This window comes from Eleutherodactylus coqui, chromosome 2 (assembly GCF_035609145.1).
Source record: "Eleutherodactylus coqui strain aEleCoq1 chromosome 2, aEleCoq1.hap1, whole genome shotgun sequence".
In the NCBI taxonomy this organism is placed as follows: domain Eukaryota; kingdom Metazoa; phylum Chordata; class Amphibia; order Anura; family Eleutherodactylidae; genus Eleutherodactylus; species Eleutherodactylus coqui.
In genome coordinates this window covers 86,401,386-86,421,181 of record NC_089838.1, presented here as the reverse complement: position 1 = coordinate 86,421,181, position 19,796 = coordinate 86,401,386, and positions in this window count along the sequence as shown.

The window sequence follows — 19,796 nt, the reverse complement described above, 5'->3', positions numbered from 1 at the left end:
TCCTTGGGCTCTCCTATGCTATGGGTGCACAAAGATGGTATTACACGGGAAAAAAATCAAAGTGCCCAAACATGGCAGAATTTTACCCCACCAAGGACCTCGACGTTGTCCCACATTTCTGCCCAAGCCAGTCAGTGTATTTGTGCCAGATAGGTAAAACATCGCAATGGGAAGTCTTTGTGCACCCATAGCATAGGCAGACCCCAGTAACATTTCCATAGCAAAAGTATAGGTGGACCCCAGTAACATTTCTGTAGCAAAAGTATAGGCAGACCCCAGTAGCATTTCCGTAGCAAAAGTTTAGGCGAACCCCTCAAACCATTCAGTAGAAACTGCATAGGCAGACCCCAGCAACACTTCTGTTGCAAAAGTATAGGGGAGCCCCTCAACCCATTCAGTAGAAACTGCATAGGCGGACCCCAGTAACATTTCTGTAGCAAAAGTATAGGCAGACCCCAGTAACATTTCTGTAGCAAGAGTATAGGCGGACCCCAGTAACATTTCTACAGCAAAAGTATAGGCAGACCCCAGTAACATTTCTGTAGCAAAAGTATAGGCAGACCCCAGTAACATTTCTGTAGCAAAAGTATAGGCAGAACTCAGTAACATTTCTGTAGCAAAAGTATAGGCGGACCCCAGTAACATTTCAATAGCAAGAGTATAGGCGGACCCCTGTAACATTTTCTGTAGCAAGAATATAGGTGGACCCCTTAAACCATTTAGTAGAAACTGCATAGGCGGACCAAAGCAACATTTCTATAGCAAAAGTATAGGCGAACCCCTCAACCCATTCAGTAGAATCTGCATGGCAGACCCCAGTAACATTTCTGTAGCAAAAGTATAGGCAGACCCCAGTAACATTTCTGTAGCAAGAGTATAGGCGGACCCCTGTAACATTTCTGTAGCAAGAGTATATGTGGACCTCTCAAACCATTCAGTAGAAACTGCATAGGCGGACCCCAGCAACATTTCTGTAGCAAAAGTATAGACGAACTCCTCAACCCATTCAGTAGAATCTGCATAGGCAGACTCCAGTAACATTTCTGTAGCAAACTCCAAAGGAATAAGGAAAAAAATGATCCAAGCGCTTCTTCGGGAATACAGAGGTTGATCCACTCGGTTAAATTTTATGGAATTTATTGCAATGCGTTTCAGCCCTTACGGGCCTTTCTCAAGCATAAAGTATATTACATTCAAATGGTTTATATAGAAAAATTAAAATACAACTTACAATTGTTGTGTCTGGTTGTTCTCCCATGGCGGGCACCATCTTGGGGTGGAGTTTCAAAATGGGGGAGGAGCTAGTATGTATTGACATCACCATATAATTATCTGATGTGCAGTAATAAAATAATAAATTAATAGATATGTCCGCATATTGCTACAGAGTAATACAGAGGTGAAACCCTATTGTCATATATATAGTCTTTCATGCGGGAATATATTATGTGAATATCGCTGTGTTACATATAGCAGGGTACTGAGGGCAGACGTAATGAAGTATAGCGTTGTACATGTGACTCCGCGACAAGGGTGAACATCATGACGCGCAAAGGAGGGTATGGCACGGCGTTCTAGGTTACTAGGCATGGTAGCGTGGAGTATATCCCGCATAGCTCCGCCCATAATTCAATGTGTGGCGTCATGACGTATAGTGTGGTATACGTCATGACGCTATAGAGAGTGAATAGAGATGTAAGGAGACGTCGGGACGTCAGGAGTGACCGCGTCACAGATTTAACTATTGGTGGATTATATGTATGGCTCTATGGCTCACTATAAAGACAGAACAGAGGAAACGTTTCATAGCGTTTTTCTGTGAATTAAGCCCGCACTAATAGCGGCACTCGCAAAAAGTCACGGGGTCACTATTTTTGTTAATTATTATTACTATTATTACATGGTCTTTAACATACCCACTATTTAGATAAGTAGTAGAGATGAGCGAGCACCAAAATGCTCGGGTGCTCGTTACTCGGGACGAAATTATCGCGATACTCGAGGGTTCGTTTCGAGTAACGAACCCCATTGAAGTCAATGGGCGACTCGAGCATTTTTGTATATCGCCGATGCTCGCTAAGGTTTCCATTTGTGAAAATCTGGGCAATTCAAGAAAGTGATGGGAACGACACAGCAACGGATAGGGCAGGCGAGGGGCTACATGTTGGGCTGCATCTCAAGTTCCCAGGTCCCACTATTAAGCCACAATAGCGGCAAGAGTGCCCCCCCCCCCCAACAACTTTTACTTCTGAAAAGCCCTCATCAGCAATGCATACCTTAGCTAAGCACCACACTACCTCCAACAAAGCACAATCACTGCCGGCATGACACTCCGCTGCCCCTTCTCCTGGGTTACATGCTGCCAACCCCCCCCCCCCCCCCGCACGACCCAGTGTCCACAGCGGACACCAAAGTGTCCCTGCGCAGCCTTCAGCTGCACTCATGCCACACCACCCTCATGTCTATTTATAAGTGCGTCTGCCATGAGGAGGAACAGCAGGCACACACTGCAGAGGGTTGGCACGGCTAGGCAGCGACCCTCTTTAAAAGGGGCGGGGCGATAGCCCACAATGCTGTACAGAAGCAATGAGAAATATAATCCTGTGCCACTGCCATCAGGAGCGGCACATGTGGGCATAGCAATGGGGAACCTATGTGCCACACACTATTCATTCTGTCAAGGTGTCTGCATGCCCCAGTCAGACAGCGTTTTTTTATAAATAGTCACAGGCAGGTACAACTCCGCAATGGGAATTCCGTGTGCACCCACAGCATGGGTGGCTCCCTGGAACCCACCGGCTGTACATTAATGTATCCCATTGTAGTGCCCATCACAGCTGAGGTAACGTCCAATTAAATGCAGGTGGGCTTCGGCCCACACTGCATGCCCCAGTCAGACTGGGGTTCTTTAGAAGTGGACACATGCAGTTACAACTCCCTGTGGACCGACAGCATGGGTGGGTGCCAGGAAGCCACCGGCGGTACATAAATATATCCCATTGCATTGCCCATCACAGCTGATGTAACGTCAGCTGTAATGTAGGTGGGATAAAAATTTATTTGATTACACTGTAGGCGAGGGCCCCAAAAAATTGGTGTACCAACAGTACTAATGTACCTCAGAAAAATTGCCCATGCCCAACTAAGAGGGCAGGTGAAACCCATTAATCGCTTTGGTTAATGTGGCTTAATTGGTAACTAGGCCTGGAGGCAGCCCAGTTAAAATAAAAATTGGTTCAGGTGAAAGTTTCAACGCTTTAATGAGCATTGAAACGTATAAAAATTGTTTACAAAAATTATATGACTGAGCCTTGTGGGCCTAAGAAAAATTGCCCGTTCGGCGTGATTACGTGAGGTTTCAGGAGGAGGAGCAGGAGGAGGATGAATAGAATACACAGATTGATGAAGCAAAAAGGTCCCCGTTTTTGATGGTGATAGAGAACGATGCTTCCATCCGCGGGTGCAGCCTACGTATTGCTTAGGTATCGCTGCTGTCCGCTGGTGGAGAAGAGAAGTCTGGGGAAATCCAGGCTTTGTTCATCTTGATGAGTGTAAGCCTGTCGGCACTGTCGGTTGACAGGCGGGTACGCTTATCCGTGATGATTCCCCCAGCCGCACTAAACACCCTCTCTGACAAGACGCTAGCCGCAGGACAAGCAAGCACCTCCAGGGCATACAGCGCGAGTTCAGGCCACGTGTCCAGCTTCGACACCCAGTAGTTGTAGGGGGCAGAGGCGTCACCGAGGACGGTCGTGCGATCGGCTACGTACTCCCTCACCATCCTTTTACAGTGCTCCCGCCAACTCAGCCTTGACTGGGGAGCGGTGACACAGTCTTGCTGGGGAGCCATAAAGCTGGCAAAGGCCTTGGAGAACGTTCCCCTGCCTGCGCAGTACATGCTGCCTGATCTCTGCGCCTCCCCTGCTACCTGGCCCTCGGAACTGCACCTTCTGCCACTAGTGCTGTCGGATGGGAATGTTACCATCAGTTTGTCCGCCAGGGTCCTGTGGTATAGCATCACTCTCGAACCCCTTTCCTCTTCGGGTATGAGAGTGGAAAGGTTCTCCTTATACCGTGGGTCGAGCAGTGTGTACACCCAGTAATCCGTAGTGGCCAGAATGCGTGTAACGCGAGGGTCTCGAGAAAGGCATCCTAACATGAAGTCAGCCATGTGTGCCAGGGTACCTGTACGCAACACATGGCTGTCCTCACTAGGAAGATCACACTGCTGGCGACGTGCTGCTGCTGCTGACACATCTTGATTGCGAGACAGAGGTTGCGTTGGAGGAGGAGGAGGAGGAGGGTGGTTTAGTGGAGGAAGCATACACCGCCGCAGATACCAGCACCGAGCTGGGGCCCGCAATTCTGGGGGTGGGTAGGACGTGAGCGGTCCCAGGCTCTGACTCTGTCCCAGCCTCCACTAAATTCACCCAATGTGCCGTCAGGGAGATATAGTGGCCCTGCCCGCCTGTGCTTGTCCACGTGTCCGTTGTTAAGTGGACCTTGGCAGTAACCGCGTTGGTGAGGGCGCGTACAATATTGCGGGAGACGTGGTCGTGCAGGGCTGGGACGGCACATCGGGAAAAGTAGTGGCAACTGGTAACCGGAGTAGCGCGGGGCCGCCGCCGCAATCATGCTTTTGAAAGCCTCCGTTTCTACAAGCCTATACGGCAGCATCTCCAGGCTGATCAATTTGGCTATGTGCACGTTTAACGCTTGAGCGTGCGGGTGCGTGGCGGCGTACTTGCGCTTGCGCTCAAACAGTTGCGCTAGCGACGTCTGGACGCTGCGCTGAGAGACATTGCTGGATGGGGCCGAGGACAGCGGAGGTGAGGGTGTGGGTGCAGGCTGGTAGGCACTCGTGCTTGTGTCCTCAGAGGGGGGTTGGATCTCAGTGGCAGGTTGGGACACAGGGGGAGAGGCAGTGGTGCAAACCGGAGGCGGTGAACGGCTTTCGTCCCACCTTGTGGGGTGCTTGGCCATCATATGCCTGCGCATGCTGGTGGTGGTGGCTCCCCAGCTGATCTTGGCGCGACAAAGGTTGCACACCACTGTTCGTCGGTCGGCAGGCGTCTCTGTGAAAAACTGCCACACCTTAGAGCACCTTGGCCTCTGCAGGGTGGCATGGCGCGAGGGGGCGCTTTGGGAAACAGTTGGTGGATTATTCGGTCTGGCCCTGCCTCTACCCCTGGCCACCGCACTGGCTCAGCCTGTGCCCACACCCTGACTTGGGCCTCCGTGTCCTCACCTGCGTCCACGTCCTCTAGGCCTACCCCTACCCCTCAGCATGCTGTATTACCAGTAGTGCAGAAACAGAACGCTGTAATTGAATGTGCTGCTTATTGGCCTGTGGTTGGAGGCTGACTTTGCTTACGGAACGCACAGCAGAGGCAGGAATGAATTTTGCGCAGGCCTGCTGTACCACTTAGCTGGCTGCGTATGAATTAGGACAACTACCCCCAGCAGAGACCCAGTACGCTTGTGGACAGGAATACAGCGGTGATGTAAGAGGCAACACAGAGGCAGGAAATAATTTTGCGCAAGCCTGCTGTAACACTTAGCTGGCTGCGTATGAATTAGGACAACTACCCCCAGCAGAGACCCAGTACACTTGTGGACAGGAATACAGCGGTGATGTAAGAGGCAACACAGAGGCAGGAAAGAATTTTGCGCAAGCCTGCTGTAACACTTAGCTGGCTGCGTATGAATTAGGACAACTACCCCCAGCAGAGACCCAGGACACTGAGGACGGTCACAGGCAGCCCAAATAGATTTTTTTTCCCAAATGTTTTTGGAAAGGCCCACTGCCTGTATACACTAAATATGTCTTCTGTCCCTGCCTCACCACTACTGGCCCTGGACAATGTAAAATCACTGCAGGACGCAATGCTCTGCACGGCCGATATACAAAAAAAAAAATGTGCAACACTGCAAAAAGCAGCCTCCACACTACTGCACACGGTTAGATGTGGCCCTAAGAAGGACCGTTGGGGTTCTTGAAGCCTAAAATAACTCCTAACGCTCTCCCTATAGCAGCTCCGGCACCAGCAGCACTGTCCCTGATATCTGTCAGAATGCATCTGTGGTGAGCCGCGGGAGGGGCCGATTTATATACTCGGGTGACACCTGATCTCGCCAGCCACTCACTGCAGGGGGGTGGTATAGGGCTTGAACGTCGCAGGGGGGAAGTTGTAATGCCTTCCCTGTCTTTCTATTGGCCAGAAAAGCGCGCTAACGTCTCAGAGATGAAAGTGAAAGTAACTCGAACATCGCGTGGTACTCGTCTCGAGTAACGAGCATCTCGAACACGCTAATACTCGAACGAGTATCAAGCTCGGACGAGTACGTTCGCTCATCTCTAATAAGTAGTAGTTAATATTATGATTTCTGTAGCAAAAGTATAGGCGGACCCCAGTAGCATTTCTGTAGCAAAAGTATAGGTGAACCCCTCAAACCATTCAGTAGAAACTGCATAGGCGGGCCCCAGTAACATTTCTGTAGCAAAAGTATAGGCAGACCCCTGTAACATTTCTGTGCAGGAGTAAAGGCAGACCCCTCAAACCACTCAGTAGAAACTGCATACGTGGACCCCAGCAACATTTCTGTAGCAAAAGTATAGGCGAACCCCTCAACCCATTCAGTGCAAACTGCATAGGCGGACCCCAGTAACTTTTCTGTAGCAAAAGTATAAGCGGACCCTAGTAACATTTCTGTAGCAAAAGTATAGGCAGAACCCGGTAACATTTTTTAGCAAAAGTATAGGCGGACCCCAGTAACATTTCAGTAGCAAGAGAATAGGCGGACCCTTGTTTCATTTCTGTAGCAAGAGTATAGGTAAACCCCTCAAACCATTCAGTAGAAGCTGCATAGGCGGACCCCTGTAACATATCTGTAGCAAAAGTATTGGCGGATGCCAGTAACATTTCTATAGCAAGAGTACAGGCGGACCCCAGTAACATTTCTATAGCAAGAATTTAGGCGGACCCAGTAACATTTCTGTAGCAAGAGTATAGGCAGACCCCTGTAACATTTCTGTAGCAACAGTATAGGCGGACCCCAGTAACATTTCTACAGCAAGAGTATAGGCAGACCCCTTTCCTGTAGCAAGAGTATAGGTGGACCCCAGTAACATTTCTATAGCAAGAGTATAGGCTGTCGCCAGTAATATTTCTGTAGCAAAAGTATTATCGGACCCCCATAACATTTCTATAGCAAGAGTATAGGCGGAACCCAGTAACATTTCTGTAGCAAGAGTATAGGTGGACCCCAGTAACATTTCTGTAGCAAAATTATAGGCAAACCCCCTAAAACCAATTAGTTAAAACTGCATACGCTGATCCCAGGAACATTTCTGTATCAAAAGTATAGGCAGACCACAGTAACATTTATGTAGAAAGAGTATAGGCGGACCCTTCAAACCATTCAGTAGAAACTGCATAGGCGGACCCCAGTAACATTTCTGTAGCAAAAGTATAGCCAGACCCCTTTGCTGTAGCAAGAGTATAGGTGGACCCCAGTAACATTTCTGTAGTAAAAGTATCGTCGGACCCCTGTAACATTTCTATAGCAAGAGTATAGGCGGAACCCAGTAACATTTCTGTAGCAAGAGTATAGGCGGACACCATTAACATTTCTGTAGCAAGAGTATAGGCGGACGCCAGTAACATTTCTGTAGCAAAAGTATCGTCGGACCCCCGTAACATTTCTATAGCAAGAGTATAGGCGGAACCCAGTAACATTTCTGTAGCAAGAGTATAGGCGGACACCATTAACATTTCTGTAGCAAGAGTATAGGCGGACGCCAGTAACATTTCTGTAGCAAAAGTATCGTCGGACCCCCGTAACATTTCTATAGCAAGAGTATAGGCGGAACCCAGTAACATTTCTGTAGCAAGAGTATAGGTGGACTCCAGTAACATTTCTATAGCAAGAGTATAGGCTGTCGCCAGTAATATTTCTGTAGCAAAAGTATTATCGGACCCCCGTAACATTTCTATAGCAAGAGTATAGGCGGAACCCAGTAACATTTCTGTAGCAAGAGTATAGGCGGACACCATTAACATTTCTGTAGCAAAAGTATAGGCAAACCCATCAACCCATTCAGTAGAAAAGGTATAGGCAGACCCCAGTAACATTTCTATAGCAAAAGTTTAGGCAGACCCCAGTAACATTTCTATATCAAGAATATAGGCGGACCCCAGTAACATTTCTGTAGCACAACTATAGGCAGATCCCTGTAACATTTCTGTAGCAAGAGTATAGGCGGACCCCTGAAACGTTGATGTACCAAGAGTATAGGCGAACACCTTAAAAAATTTGGGTACCAAGAGTGTAGGCGAAGGGTGGAAAAATTAGTTAGATAACAGTATAGGCGAGGGCCAGAAAAATTAGTTTACCAAGAGTACAAGTGCACCCCTAAAAAATTGCTCAACCGCGAGGGCAGGTGAAACCCATAAACATTTTTATTAAAGATACAGCTCGCTGTTGCTTAATTTGTAACAGAGCCTGGAGGCAGCCCTGGGAAAAAAAAATGGTTTCTGTTAAAGTATCAATACTTTTGAAACTTTGAAAAATTGTAAAAAACTTTTAAACAGAGCCTTTTGGAGTGCAGAAAAATTGGCAGTTCAGCGTGATGACATGTTGTTTAAGGAGGAGGAGGAGAAGTGATAATATCAGAGAGTGATTGACAAAGCTAATTCCCCCTTTTTTGTGGTGATAGCGGATGCATTTTTCTCCTGTTGCAGCGAAAAGAATCATTAGGTTCCGCTGTTTTCTGCCGGTGTAGAAGAGAAGTCTGGGGAAATCCAGGTTTTGTTCATCTTTATGAGTGTAAGCATGTCGGCACTGGCAGTTGACAGGCGGGTACGCTTATCCGTGATGATTCCCCCAGCTGCACTAAGCAACCTCTCTGACAAGATGCTAGCGGCAGGGCAGGCCAGCACCTCCAGGGCATACAGCGCGAGTTCGGACCATGTGTCCAGCTTTGACACCCAATAGTTGTAATGGAGCAGAGGCATCACGGAGGATGGTGGTCTGATCGGCTACGTACTCCCTCACCATCTTTTTACAGTGCTCCCTCCGACTTATCCTTGACTGGGGAGTGGTGACAGAGTCTTGCTGGGGAGCCATAAAGCTGGCAAAGGCCTTGGAGAGTGTTCCCCTGCCTGCACCGGACATGCTGCCTGATCCCCGCTCCTCCCCTGCTACTTGGCCCTCTGAAGTACGTCTTCTGCCACTAGCGCTGTCAGATGGGAACTTTAGCATCACTTTGTCCACCAGGGCCCTGTGGTATTGCATCACTCTGGTACCCCTTTCCTCTTCGGGAATGAGAGTGGAAAGGTTCTCCTAATACTGTGGGCTGAGGAGGGTGTACACCCAGTAATCCATGTCTAATGCAAGTGTCATGGGAAAGGCAGCCTAACATGAAGTCAGCCATGTGTGCCAGGGTCCCAGTACGCAACACATCGCTACTCTCGCTAGGAAGATGACTTTCAGGTTCCTCCTTCTCTTCAATCCATACACGCTGAACAGATGAGAGGAAAGCAGCATGGGTACCCTCTGCAGTGTGGCCAACTGTCTCTTTCCCCGCCTCCTCCTCCTCCTCCAAAATGCGCTGAGATATAGACATGAGGGTGGTCTAGCTATCAAGCGATATACTGTCATCCCTCATCTCCTGTTCCAACCGCAAAGCATCGGTCTTTATGCTTAGCAGTGAACTTCTCAGCAGGCAAAGCAGCGGGATGGTAACGCTAATGATTTTTGAGGACCTGGCAGATATCTGCCATCCATGCCCACTCCTCAGTAAAGAATTGCAGAGGCTGACTACCACTCCGCCACCCAAGTTGCATGTGGTATTCCACTATTGCTTTACGCTGCTCGTACAGCCTGGCCAACATGTGCAGCATAGAATTGCAATGTGTGGGCACGATGCACAGAAGTTGGTGCTCTGGCAGCTGAAACCGACGTTGCAGGGTCCTCAGGGTGACAGCGTCCGTGGTGGACTTGCGGAAATATGCACAGACAAGACGCACCTTGCCGAGCAGGGCAGACTAGTGGGGGTAGTTTTTCAGAAACCGCTGAACCACTGGATTGAAGACGTGGGCCAGGCATGGCACGTGTGTGAGGCTTCCAAGCTGCAGAGCTGCCAACAGGTTATGGCCATTGTCACACATGACCATGCCAGGTTGGAGGCTCAGTGGCGAAAGCCAGAGATCGGTCTGCTCTGTCAGACCCTGCAGCAGCTCGGGGGCCGTGTGCCTCTTGTCACCTAAGCTGATTAGTTTCAGCACGATTTGCTGGCACTTGCCCACCGCCATGCTGTCACGCTGCGCACTACCGACTGTTGGCGACCTGCTCACACTTCGTAATTGAGAGATAGACGTGGTGGAGGAGGAGGAAGGGGAGGGTTTGGAGTAGGTGTCATAAAACGCCGCAGATACCAGCACCGAGGTAGGACCCGCTATTCTGGGTGTCGGTAGGCAGTGAGCAGTCCCAGCCTCCACCAAGTTCACCCAATGTGCCGTCTGGGAGATATAATGGGTCTGCCCGCTAGTACTTGTCCACGTGTCCATGGGTAAGTGGACCTTCTCAGTAACCGCGTTGGTGAGGGCACAATTTATGTTGCGGGAGACATTCTGGTGTAGGGCTGAGACTGTGGCGACTGGGGACCGAGTAGCGTGGGACCACCACTGCCATTATGTTTTTGAAAGCCTCTGTTTCCACAAGCCTGTATGGCATCATCTCCAGGCTGATTAATTTTGCAATGTGCATGTTTAAAGCTTGTGCATGCGGGTGGGTGGTGGAGTATTTGCGCTTTTGCTTGTGTTAGTGACAGCTGAACGCTGTGCTGAGAGACATTGCTGGATGGAGTGGAAGATGGTGGAGGTGAGGGTGTGGGTGCAGGCCGGGAGGTGCTCGTGCCTGTGTCCTGGGAGGGGGATTGGATCTGTGTGGCAGGTTGGGGCACAGGAGAAGAGGAAGTGGTGTGACCCGGAGGCGGTGAATAGCTTTTTTCCCACCTTGTGGAGTACTTGGCCATCATATGCCTGTGCATGCTGGTGGTGGTGAGGCTGGTAGTGGTGGCTCCCCGGCTAATCTTGGTGCGACACAGGTTGCACACCACTGTTCATTGGTCGTCCGCGCTCTCACTAAAAAACATCCACACCTTTGAACACCTAACCCTCTGCATTGAGGCTTGCCGCGAGGGGGTGCTTTGGGAAACAGTTGGGGGATTCTTCACTCTGGCCCTGTCTCTAACCCTAGCCACTCCACTGCCTCTTCCAACCTGTCCTGCCGCTGCACTTGCCTTCCCCTTTGAAGCCCTGTCTTCAGTAGGCTTAGCAAACCAGGTGGGGTCAGTCACCTCATCATCCAGCTGCTCTTCCTCTGAATCCTCTGTGCGCTCCTCCCTCGGATTTACTGCCCTTACTACTACCTCTCTGACAGAAAACTGTGTCTCATCATCATCATCCACGAAAAGCTCTTGAGACAGTTCCAAATGTTGGGCATCGGTCACGACAAACTCCTCAGGTGAGAGAAGAACCGTTTTTTCACACTCATGGCAGGGACCCGAGAACAGTTTCTGGGAGTCTGCCTGCTCAGAATATGTCATTTTCATGGTGTGAGGAGGCTGGGAGGAAGGAGGAGCAGCCAGAGGATTCAGAGTGGCAGTCCCTAGGCCGGGAGTATTGGACTGCGTAGAAGACTGGGTGGTCGATACATTGCTGGACGCGTTTTCTGCCATTCACGACAGGACCTGCTCACACTGCTCTGTTTGTAATAAAGGTCTACCACGTGGACTTGTAAATTGTGATATGAAGCTGGGGAGCCCAGAAACTTGCCTCTCTCCTAATCCCACAGCAGCTGGCTGTGATTCACCACGCCCAGGAGCTCGGCCTGTGCCCACACCCTCACTTGGACGCCCGCATCCCCGACCCTTACCCCTACTCTTCATCATGGTGGATTAAGAATAGAGCAGGGCCCAAATAAATTACCCCATTGTAGAGCACTGACAACTGTGGTTTAATTCACCGCACACAGAGACTTGTAGATAACGGAGGCTCTATGCTGTGACTTGAAAAAATTAACCCACTGTCTTGCGCTGATACCTAGGGGTAATATACCGCTTGCAGAGACTTGTAGATAAGAGAGGCTGTATAGAGTGGGAGAAGACTCTAAAGCCAGTGGATCGTGCTGGTAACTGCGGCTATCGCAACCCCACCAAGGAAAGGGGATTGTGAAATGCTTTGCATAGCATTGGAGCTGAAATACTTTGCAGTGGCCCAGGAAATATTACAGACCTGTTTAGCGGTGAGACCTCTGTCTATTGCACTGTAGACACAGAACAGTATAATTGAGGTAGTTTGCAGTAGGCTAGGAAATGCTAGAGTGTAGTTTCACCGTGAGAGCTGGTTGTATGGCACTGCAGGCTGAGAATGGTGCGTTGGGGCTCTTGCACAGAGGATCAGGTCTGTATAACTTTCCCTATAGAAGCACCTCAGTCCCTAAACTCTGCGTTATGCACTGCAGACTGAGAACGCTATAGTTGAAATGGCCTGCACAGCCCGAGATGCTTAAAAAAAATTGCTGCACAACTGCTCCCAGCCAGCAACAACAGTAATGCACACTATATCAGCAGCAGCACTATCCCTAACCTCTGCCAGCATGCGTCTGAGGCGAGCCGCGAGCGGGACCATTTTAAGTACTCGTCGGTCACCTGATCTCGCCAGCCACTCACTACTGAGGGGGGGGGGGGGAGAGGGCTGGCACATCACAGCAGGAACTGGTAATGCCTTCCCCGCATGTCTATTGGCTAGAAAATGGCCCTAAACAGGAGGGAAAGAAAATGCAATTGACTCGAGTACCGCGTGGTGTTCGACTCAAGTAACGAGCATCTCGAGTACCCTAATGCTCGAACGAGCATCAAGCTCGGACGAGTGTGCTCGCTCATCTCTAGACCTGACCTATCTTTGGTGTGTGATGTGAAGGAGTTTCCATAAAGTCCTATGGGAGCTGGAGTCTATTTAAACTCCTGCACAGGAAAATGGGATTACAAATCTCATTAGGAGGATTTCTGTCGACAGAAGGAATTCCCTGCTGTTTACAAGGAGTCTCACTATAAGCGGCTGGGAATTCCTCCAGCCCCACTGCTGGGCAATTTCCCAGGGGGAAAGGGAGGGGGCAATAGGGAACTCCCTCCACCTCTCTCCCCAAGGGATTTTCCTATAGCAGTGAGAGAGGTAGGCAGTGTTACTGGGCTTCCCTGAGAGTTTGGGAAGAGAGGGCAAGGCTAGAGAGATCCTCCCTTTAGCCTTCCCACTCTAGCCCTACCGCTCTTTTTGCTATGGGGAATCCCTGTGAAAAGCCCTATTGCCCTGCCTCCTCTCTCTAGCCACACCCACTCTCTCTGCACTCTGGGGATGTCACTATGGGATCCCCAGAGCAGGGAAAGAGTGAGCGGGGTTATGGGTTAATCCCCAATAGCATGGAGAGAGAGAGTGCAGTGTTTGGGGGGATTAACCCATAACAGGAAGAGACAGAGCAGAGCTATGGGTTAATTCCCCATTGTCCCACTCTCTCTCCCTGCTATGGGTTAATCACCCATAGTCCCACTCTCTTTCCCTGTCATGGATTAATCCCCCATAGCCCTGCTCTCTTTCTCCCTGCTAAGGTTTAATCCCCCATAGCCCCACTCTCTCTCTGCTATGGGTTATTCCCCTATAGCCCCACTCTCGCTCTCCCTGCTATGGGAAAGTCCTGAAGCCCTCAGGGCTTCTTCTTCTCTCTCTCTCTTTCTGGAGCAGCTGCGCTTTTTAAAGCACAGCTGCCCATTCCCGTGAATTGTAGCGCAGTATAGGTATGTGGACGAGACCTAAAGCATAAATAATGGCCACATCCATTTGGGCTCACATTCATTACATCATCAAGTGGGCTTCAAAACTTTTTATGTTAATAATAGTCTACAAGCTCTGTCCACTTTTCTTTGCATCAGCTATTGTTAGTTGTCAAATGTACATATACTTTAAGAACCTGCTTTATCTTTTCTATCCCCTTTGTCTCAAAAACACCAAAAATGTAAAAAAAAAAAAACGCATTATGAACGCCTGAAGAGAAACATACTTAGAAAAAATTGATATTTCATTTCATATTGTTTTAGATCTCAGTGATATTTGTTTTAATTGTAAATTGCCTATTTTCAGAGAGGAGAAACTGAGGCCTTTACTCGGGGTTTGATAGACAGCAAAAAAATGAATAAATTTCTGCAGTCTGTGTGTAGCATGTTGGTAAGTGAATATCTACTGCTTGAGACAATAACAGTATTAAAAAGTTCTCAGATGAGATTTCAATGAGAAAAAAATGTTATACATGCCAGAAATTTCTCTGAGAAGAGCTCCTGAAGGCGCGAAGTTAAATTTCTTTTTGACATAAAAAAAATCTGTGGTTATTGCATTGACAAAATATTGACTATGTTTTCTAGTAAATTTTAAAAAATTGTCCCATTAGGATAAGTTCTGTACTTATACCCTAATATGGAAAATGGACATCATAGAGAGGCTTCCTGTGCTTGGATTCCCCATCCATTTGCCAGGGCAGAGAACCACTTCAAAGAACAGTATCTGCACTAGTGACCTCAGAGCCAGATATGGCCTGTATAGCTTACTCTAGAAAATTGTCAATGGTTCCTCCCTCAGAGAAGAGTTATTCCAGATGGCAAAAGCCCTCAGAAGTGTTTTAATAAAATATTAGAGATGAGCAAACTTTTGAAAAGTTCAACTCAGCTAGTTGACAAAATTTCATAATTTAGTTTGGACCGAAATAGTCCAAACTGACCCGAAGGTTCACAAAGACCCCTTAAGCAAGTCTTTAACACTGTCTAAAAGACCCAAACAACAGTGCATGTTGGCCTTATGCACCACAGGTGTTTTTCCACACCCCTTAGCATGTGGTGGTGCCTCTTTAATGAATGTAGCTCAGTGGTTAGCACTGTTGCCTGGCAGTGCTGAGATTCTAGGTTCAATATACTTTGAAAAACTTCATACATATGTTGTCCTTGGTCAAATTTGAACCTATGACCTAATTGCTGCAAGGCAAACCTACTAAAAACCGAGCCAACATGCTTGTTCTTGCTTCTGTACTTTGCATGTTCTCTTGTGTTTCTTCTTGTTTTTCTCCTTCTCGTCCTCCAAGCATGGTTGTTAAGTTGCTAGCATTGTTGCTTTACAACACTGGGATCTTAGTTTCTTTGTGTTTCCTGTTCTTAACCTCCTTCTACTCCTCTGGAGAAGGAAGAACAAAAACAAGCTTTATGGCTCAGTTATTAGTACTGTTGCTGGAATTCTGACCTCAAAGATAACCAAGGACAACAACCCTATGGAGTTTTTTTTTTTTTTTTAATCTATGTAGATGTTGTCCTTGGTGAGATTTGAACCTAGGTCCTCAGCACTGGAAGGGAACAACGCCAACCACTGAGCTACATTCATTGAAGAACTTTACATATAAGGCCTTTCCTGAAAAAGAATGATTTTGGTGTAAAAAAAAAAGTATAAAAAAAACTTACCTCTCCGCCGCTGCCATGACCTGCGGGGATGCAGAACACATCTGCCACGTGCGGCAGATGATTCCTGCGTCACGGCAAGGAAAAAGAATTCCCTGCTGCACCTGCCACATCTGTGACAGATGCAGCAGTGGAATTCAAAATCCCTGCGTGGAATAAAGGATTCCCTACCGCAGCTGTCACACATGACAGCTGCCGTGGAGGATCCTGCTGCTGGCGCCCCTGAAATGTTTTTCAGGGAAGGGCTTTAAATATAAGCCCTTCCCTGAAAAACAAAGAAAAGTGTTAAAAAAAAATTACATACTCACCTCCCTTCGGCTGCATCTTCTCCTGGCTGTCCCTGGCTCCGTAGATTTCAGCTATCAGCTATTACTGAAGCGCTTCAGTCAATCACAATTAAAGCTACCAGCAGGCGGGGATTTTAAATCCCCTGCTGCTGATAGCTGATATCCACAGAGCCAGGGACAGAAGCCATTTCAAATTGTGTAAAAAAAATAATATTAATAATACTCACCTGACGGGGCTCAGCGGTGACCTCTGCCACTGTCCCCGGCTCTGTAGCTCTCAGCTATCAGCAGCCGGCTGCTGGTATCTCTGATTGTGATTGGTTGAAAAGCCATTGACGGCTGCTGGGGCTCAGCGGCGGAGTCTGCCTCTGTCCCCGGTGCTATAGTTCTCAGCTATCAGCATGCAGGGATTTAAAATGCCCGCCTGCTGATAGCTGAGATCTACAGCCAGGAGAATACGCGTCTGAGTCCGGCAGCCGAAGGGAGGTGAATATGTAATTTTTTAAAACACTTTTCTTTGTTTTTCAGGAAAGGGCTTATATTTAAAGCCCTTCCCTGAAAAAACATTTCAGGGGGGTCGGCAGTAGGATCCTCCACCGCAGCTGTTATGTGTGATTTAGAATTCCTCTGCAGCATCTGTCACAGATGTGGCAGGTGCAGCAGGGAATTATTTTTCCTTGCGGGGATGCAGGAAACATCTGCCGCACGCGGCAGATGTGTTCTGTATCCCCGCGAGACATGGCAGTGGCGGAGAGGTAAGTTTTTTCCCTTTCAGGGAAGGGGTTTTATGTAAAGCCTTTCCAAAAACATTTCAGGGGTTCCGGCAGACCATTGTTTTCTATGGAGCCGCTGGCAGCAGCCACGGCTCCATTGAAAAGAAGTCAGGCAGCTACCGAGCATCAGTCACCCTGAAAAATGCTTGGAGTCTCCCATTGACTTCAATAGGGTTCGTTACTCGAATCGAGCTCTCAGGCATTACCAAAAGCTCAGCTCGAGTAATGAGCACCCAAGCATTTTGGTGCTCGCTCATCTCTAGTTATAACCAACTCACTAATCCACAAAAAATATACATTAAGGAGAAAGGAATGAGCAATACTCAAGAGTTCTCTACTGAATGATATTCTACAGAGAAGGGAGGTCAATGGGAATGATAGAATATAATTGACCACCCAAAAATAAGTGTTGCCTAACTATAACATGGTACTATGACATACGAAAGGGGACATGGTTTTGGATCCCTAACTTGGCTTAGCACACTTTTTCCTGCCAAGAGTGGAGCAGGTGCTTGTGTGGTGCTGCGGTTGCAACTTTAATTTTCACCGTGTAGAAAGTACAACTTGTCACGCAAAAAAAGATTCAATCCTCTATTTTAAAGCAAAATTCAAACACTTATAAGATCTGAATTGCTGTGATAAAAAACAAAAAAAAATCTTCAGCTGAGTCCAAAATAGTTAGGTCCATAAGATGTTAATTGGATTGACAGAATTTTAAGAAAAATCTGCACATATAACATTTTGTTTTTTCTGATAGAACTCTTACTTGGAACCTGCCAATGTGGATTTAGGGGACATTCTTAGAAGAATGAATGCTCTAACTGTAAGTTAACATTTTTTAACTTTCTCCTAGTATAATACTACAGAGAAAATGTAAAGATTCATCCATACAGTAATTGGACTTGCTTAATAAATACAAAACAAAAAAATCAAGTATGAACCCCAACGAATGTACTAATGCTCTGACATATACAGAATAAGAGAAGGTACAAATTGAGTCACAGGGCACTGTAGTTACATTTTTGCATAATGAATATGCACAATGTATATAGTACATCAGCGCTAAAGCATGTAAGGTCAGATATTAGGATTCTTTCCCATAAGGGTCAGAGGTTCTGTTCGGAACCTCCGTTGCTGATTTCAGCTAAAAACAGGATAAAATAGCACTGCAAAAAGTACTATTACGCCCTGCAAATTCTGGCAAAATGCCGAATTGGTTGCCAGAAATTGAACAGACATCCCATTATACTCAATAGAGGAGTATTTGGTTCCATTTCAGTATGGAGCCATTCAGCTAGAGGGTGCTGTTTTTACTGCTCCCGAACAAAGCAGGAAAATGGAATCTCCTAACCCTGATGTGCACTTAGTTGTATAAAGTGTTTCTTTTTTTAACATTTTAATTATTTTTATTTTTTTACAGGAAGGAAGTCTTAAAATTCCTCTGCAGATAGCAAGTAAAGTTTTAGATACAGATGGTAGATTTACTAGCACAATCAACAGAGTAGCTGATGACCTTATTGGAGGACAGAAAAAAGTTAAAGGAAGTATTGGTGGTTTGGCTAATGTTGTTAGTGGTGTTGACAGATCTACAGGTGTAGTTCGCGGATTGGATTATGCTATTGCTGATACTGTTGAAACAGTTGACAATGTTCACACTGGCATAGACGGTGGCTTAAGTAGTGATGCAGGCAGTGTTGTTAGTTCTGCTGATAAGGGTAGGACTAAGGCTGCTGGGAGCAGTCCAGAGCGCGCTACACGTCTACTTGGTGGCTTCGGTGGTAGTTCTAGTAGTTTTGTTGATAATGTAGGTAAGGGTTTGACTAAGGTTGGTGGGGGTGATTCAGATTCTGCTACAGGAACAATTGGTGACATTGGTAATGTTGCCAGTACTGATAATGGTGCAGATAAGGATTGGACTAAGGTCTCTGGAGGCACTTTGTATTTTCCAAGAGGTGCAATTGAAGACTTAGGTATTGCTAACAATTATGCTGATGATATAAGTAATGATTTTGCTATAGGTATTCCGGAAGGTTCAGATTCCAACAAACTTGGAATTGACTTCAGTAGGGATGAGAATCCTGCTGTTAATGCAGGTAAGAGTTTTCCTAAAGGTATTCTGGGAGGTTCAGATTCAAATACAGTTGGACTTGATTACATAAACAGTGCTGGGAAACCTGCTGATAATGTAGGCAAGGGTTTGAAAAAGAGTAATAATGCCAAGGGTTCAAAAAAAGTTACTGGGCGTGGTTCAAACTCCACTACAAAAGTAGGCGATGGCTCTAGTAGTGCTAATAGTTCTAATAATTATGCAAAAAATTTAAATAAGTTTTCTGAGGTTTTATTGGATTTTTCTACATCTACAGTTCCTGGCTTGGGTGCTGTTTGGAGTAGTGATGGAAATGTAGTTAGGGATAACCTTGCTAAAGGCACTTCAAATAATGTTAGAGATGGAGTTGGTGACTTTGGTATTGCTAGTAATCCTGTTGCTAATGCAGGTAAGGGTTTTGCTAAAGGTATTGCGGGAGGTTCAGATTCCAATATATTTGGTTTGGATTACTTCAGTAGTGCTGGGAATCCTGCTGCTACTGTAAGCAAGGGTTTTGCCAAAAGTATTCCGGGAGGTTCAGATTCCAAGACAATTAGACTTGATTACATCAGTAATGCTGGGAATCCTGCTGATAATTTAGACAAGGGTTTGGGTAAAAGTATTCCGGGAGGTTCAGATTCCAATACAGTTGGTCTTGATTACATCAGTACTAATGGATTTCCTGCTGATACTGTAAGCAAGGATTTTGGTAAAGGTAGTACGGGAGGTTTAGATTCCAATATAGTTGGTCTTGATTACATCAGCAGTGTTGGGAAACCTGCTGATGATGTAGGCAATGGTCTTCCTATAGGTATTGCTGGAGGTTCAGATTTCAATACAATTGGTCTTGATTACATCAGCAGTGCTGGGAAACCTGCTGATAATGTAGGCAAGGGTTTTGTTAAAGGTACTCCAGGAGGTTCCAAATTCAATACAGTTGGTCCTGATTACATCAGTAATGCTGGAAATACTGCTGACAATGTAGGCAAGGGTTTTGATAAGGGTAGTCCGGGAGGTTTAGATTCCGATACAATTGGTCTTGATTACGTCAGCAGTGCTGGGAAACCTGCTGATAATGTAGGCAAGGGTTTTGTTAA